The sequence below is a fragment of the Oryzias latipes genome, chromosome 14, assembly GCF_053564925.1.
Source record: "Oryzias latipes strain Hd-rR chromosome 14, Olatipes_Hd-rR_3.1".
NCBI classification, from domain to species: Eukaryota; Metazoa; Chordata; class Actinopteri; order Beloniformes; family Adrianichthyidae; genus Oryzias; species Oryzias latipes.
This window is the reverse complement of record NC_136250.1, coordinates 31,504,824-31,510,251: the sequence shown is the minus strand read 5'-3', so window position 1 is coordinate 31,510,251 and position 5,428 is coordinate 31,504,824.

Below are 5,428 nucleotides of genomic sequence, written 5' to 3'. Positions count from 1 at the left end.
GTACTATGAAGGGGACGGAAGGCAGATTGGAAAAGTTCATACAGATTATTGGAGGACAGATGAGCATGAAGCTGAGGAGATACTGTTTTCTCAAGAATTTTGAAATGAATGGAAGGTTGGAAATGGGACGGTAATTATTGAGGTCTATGGGATCTGAACCCAATTTTTAAGTATGGGAGTGACAGCAGCAGTTTTCAGAGCAGGAGGAACAATTCCAGAGGTGAGGGAAGCATGGATTATGTTGGTGATGAGAGGACAAAGAGAGGGAGCTGTAGCTTTAACAAGGATGGTGGGCAGTGGGTCAAGCTGGCATGTGGAAGGTTTGGATTTTGTAATTAATGTAGAGATTTGACTAACTGTGGGTAGGGTAAATGAAGAAAACGAATTATCAGACGTTAAAGACGGAATGGAAGATAGAAATGGAGCAGGGTAGGGGGTGAGCTGTTGATGGATAAGGTGGATTTTTGTGGTGAAAAATGAAGCCAAGGTGTTGCAGAAATCAGTTGAATAGAGATGTGATGGAAGGGAGTCAGGAGGTTTGGTGATGTTAGAGATGAGGGAGAAAGGGAACTTTGAGTAGTAGGCAGATTTGGTTTTGGAGATGCAGTCTTTGTGGTGGAGAAGGTTCTGTGTGTACATGTCTTTGTGGATAGTTAGTGCGGTTGTGGTTTACAGTCTCTCAGGTTGGCAAGCTTTTGCTTTTAACTATTTGAGAATGAGGTACAAGGGTGCAGTATAGGTGAAAGAGACAGATCTGAATTTGAGTGGAGCAAGTGTGTTGAGGATGTGGTGCAGGTGTGTGTTGTAGTGTGAAACAAGTTGATCTGGAGCTGTAAAACTGTCTGTATTTGGAAGTTCACTGATCAGGGCAGATAAATTCTCCAGGTTGATATCCTGAGCATTGCGGAAGGTAATATTGCGTGAAGGCTTGGGTTTGGAAAGAAACAAATTGACATGAACCCTTGTGCTATCTTGTGACCCCACCCTCACATTGACGTGTTCTCCCTACCATGACAAAGGTGGATAAAGGTGGAAAGATTTCATGTAATCCATGGACACCAGTGAAGATCACAAATCATTGAAGAAAAAAGGTTCAGAGCACTGTCTAGTGGGTCTAGATGACCCAACTCCCAATGGTAAAGTGCCTAGGATAGAACAAGGTTTACGTGTAACAAGCGTATGGTCGGAAAGCGGAATGAAGTTTGATTTGCAGTCCATGGGTACTGTACCTGAGAAACAGATCAAGTCTAGAATGTGTGCTTTTGAGTGAGTGGGAAAATCAACAAATTTTTCTAAACCAAACATCTCGCAACCGGAAAGGAAGCCATTAGTAGCAAGTAAGTGAGTTGTTAACATTATCCAAGTGAATATTTATGACCCCAGTGGAGTAGCATCGTTCAGATCCATGAAGACATTCTTCAGCTGCCACGTTTCAGTCAGGCATAAAAAGTCTAACTCACCGTCCACCACCAGATCCTGGGTGAGATGGCCCTTTTTGGTGATAGAGCGGGTGTTCGGTAGACCAAAGTTTGCTTTTGAGCTGCTGCCGGTGGTTGTGTTTGACGCTCTTGGGACCGGCACCAGGACTCGTTCAGCAGGCGACTGGTGTTTCTCTTTAAGCTGCGAGTAGTGGACCAGAAAGACGGGATGGAGCTGGAGTTGTCATGTTGAAAGCTCTTATGAATAGGTCTGCGGCGGGGAATGTGGAGAAGGTCCAGGCCTTGGAGAAAAGAAGGTGCATCATGTAGGGGTATGTGGAGCTTAGCACAGAGGCAGGGTGCTGGAACAGGGCTTTCACTGGGTGGTGAGCAACCCACAGGATGAACCAGAGGAGGACCAGCCACTCACAGTTAATCCACACCACTGTGTAACCCTTGTGCTATCCTAGGCACTTTAACGTTGGGTCATCTAGACCCACTAGACAGTGCTCTGAACCTTTTTTCTTCAATGATTTTTGATCTTCACTGGTGTCCATGGATTACATGAAATCTTTCCACCTTTGTCCACCTTTGTCATGGTAGGGAGAACACGTCAATGTGGGGGGGGGTCATCTAAGATAACACAAGGCTTAGACAGGTTGCCACTTGGAGATGAGCAGTGCAGACCGAGCTGGTGGTTAGCAGCAACACCATCCATCACTGCTGCGCTAAGAATACCACGCGTTCAACTGGCTTGTTGTCGCTGCTAACAGAACTTCTTTCCTGTTTGAATATATATAGCGGGGAAAATAAGTATTGAACACGTCAACATTTCTCTCAGAAAACATATTTCTAATCGAGCTATTGACACGAAATTTTCACCAGATGTCGGCATCAACCCAAGTAATGCACACATAGAAAGAAATCCAAACATTTATGTCCATAAATGAAGTTATGTGTAATAAAGTGAAATGGCACAGGGAATAAGTATTGAACACGCTAACTGAAATTGATTTAATACTTAGTGCAAAAACCTTTGTTGGTGATTCCAGCCTCAAGACGCCTCCTGTATGGAGAAACCAGTGGAATACATTGCTCAGGTGTGATTTTGGCCCATTCATCCACACAAACTGCCTTCAGATCTTCAAGGTTCCGGAGGTCTCTTCTGTGAACCCGGATCTTCAGTTCTTTCCAAAGATTTTCAATTGGATTCAAGTCTGGTGATTGACTGGGCCATTCTAGCAGCTTTCTTTTCTTTTTCTTCAACCAGTTGAGTGTGACCTTGGCTGTGTGCTTGGGATGGTTGTCTTGCTGAAAGATCCACCCTCTTTTCATCTTCAGCAGCCTGGCAGATGACAGCAGATTCTGATCAAGAATGTCTCCATACTTTTCTCCAGTCATTATTCCTTCAATGATATGAAGTCTACCAGTACCACATGCTGAAAAACAGCCCCACGCCATGATGCTCCCACCTCCAAACTTGACTGTTGGTATGGTGTTTTGGGGGTGATGTGCGGTGCCATTTTTCCTCCAAACATGTTGTGTCTTATGACATCCGAAGAGTTCAATTTTGGTCTCATCTGACCAGAGTATCTTCTCCCAGAATGTCATGGGTTTATCCAAATGTTGTGTGGCAAACTCCAAACGAGCTTCAACATGCTTCTTCTTCAGAAATGGAGTCTTGCGTGGTGTGCATGCATGGAGGCCATGGCGGTTGAGTGCATTACTTATTGTTTTCTTTGAAACAACGGTACCTGCTGATTCCAGGTCTTTCTGAAGCTCTCCACGAGTGGTCCTGGGCTGTTGGAGAACCCTTCTGATGATTGTTCTGACTCCTCTGTCTGAAATCTTGTGAGGAGCACCTGGCCGTGGCAGGTTTATGGTAATGCCGTGTTCTATCCACTTCCGGATGATGGCCCCAATGGTACTCACTGGAACTTTCAGAAGTTTAGAAATGCGCCTGTAACCAATGCCTTCAGTGTGTTTTGCAACAATAAGGTTGCGTAGGTCTTTGGACAGCTCTTTGCTTTTACCCATCATGCAATGCTTCTTGTCTAACACCTTGCTGGTGAGAAACCTTTAAAGGCATCAATCAGGACTATACCAGCTGATATTACTTTGCACTAATAGGGGGCAGGTTAACCTTCTGAATACTGACAAACTCCAGCTGCTTTCTTGGCTTGCCAGACCTTTTTACTCCTCCTTTTCTTCATGTGTTCAATACTTATTCCCTGTGCCATTTCACTTTATTACACATAACTTCATTTTTGGACATAAATGTTTGGATTTCTTTCTATGTGTGCATTACATGGGTTGATGCCGACATCTGGTGATAATTTCGTGTCAATAGCTCGATTAGAAATGTTTTTTGAGAGAAATGTTGACGTGTTCAATACTTATTTTCCCCGCTGTACATTAATTGCATCACAGTGAAACTGGAAATAAGATCAGAAACTTGTGCGTTTACTTTGTCCGTTATTTTTCTTCAAGCAGAAACTCTTTCTTTTGCTGATGATGCAGCCGTATTTTTTGATGGGCGTATAATCTTCATACGCCATCAATACAACCTCCGTCTCACTGAAGTATAAAGCTCTTTTTTTCACCACGTTTCCATGGTGACTCCAGAAATTGACGATCCATTCAGAATGTTTTAATGCCGTGCACGTGCATTAACCCAGGGTTACCGAGAGGTTAAGTAACCAAACTCATAACCAGTGTTTTGGAACCGACATAAGCAGAGTAAGCAAGTTTAGGCTGACTTAACCGAGAGGTCAGGGTTAAATTCAGGGCAGGTTAACCCTACTTTCTGGAAAACGCCTCAGAAGTTACAGTCTTAGGTTTTTGTGTGTTTCCTGGTTTCATGGTCCCTTGAAAAGTAAAGGTAAAGGTTAGATTTTCAACTGCTGCCAACATCAAGAAGAAGAAGACATCTTCTTCCCCTCTTTGCTTTTTCAGAGACACTAGAACTTTCTCTGGAGGTATTCCAGTATTTTTAGTTCCCGCTGCATCGGTCTCCATATGTAGTTTCGAGTTAGTAATCCTTCCTTAGCTTTGTGGTTAGCATTAGCCATGCCGTAGGTGGCATTAATGATGCTTCTGCAGTTCTGACAGTCTTCAGCTACTAAAGTGGGTTTGTTTTTGTCATCTGTGGGTCAAGTGTTCAGCAGTGCGTTTTTTAAGATTTGCTGCTTGGAGCTATTCACGGCACATTTGCTCTCATCGCGTCTTTCCAGACATCCGTGGTGACGTCATCTGCAGGTTATATGCATTTTTTTTTTTTTTTTGCTTATTTTTTGATATATTTTTTTTGAGGAATATTTGCAGGTTTTAATGTTTTTTTAATTGTTTTTTTTTGCTTTAAGTTTGTCCCAAGAAAATTTTCAGCAGGTTTTTATAATTTTTATAGATGTTTCTTTATGTTTATTTTTTATGGGGATTTTTTTCTGTAAAATATCTGCAGGTTTAATCAAAGTTTGTTTTTTAGTGTTTGAGTTAAGACTTCTTTTTCTTTCAGAAAAATGTCTCCCGGTTTTTAATCATTTTTATTTATTATTTGTTTTGAGGAATATTTGCAGGTTTTAATGGTTTAGTTTTTATTGTTTGTTTGCTTTGTTATTTTTAAGAAAATGTTGACATTTTTGTTTAAATAAAGTTTTTTTTTGTTTTGTCTTTTTTAGATTTTTCTCTTTTTTTAAAAACACTTTTTTTTTTACTTTTTTGGATTTTTTTTCAGTGAAATATCTGCGGGTTTAAATAAAGTTTGTTTTTTAGTGTTTGTTTGCTTTAAGACTTTTTTTTTCAGAAAAATGTCTGCAGGTTTTTGAGCCTCATAACTTCCACATTTGTGTACGTTTGATTTTGACGCGTTCTCGTGCCGCAGTTGAACTCCGCCCCTGTATTCCATTTCAGTCGGAAATACGTCACCATAATAAAGAAAATGATGCTAGCTCTCAAAAAGTGGATTCATCTCTAAAAGTCGGGCGTTGTGATTACTTTTGGCCCCGCGTGGA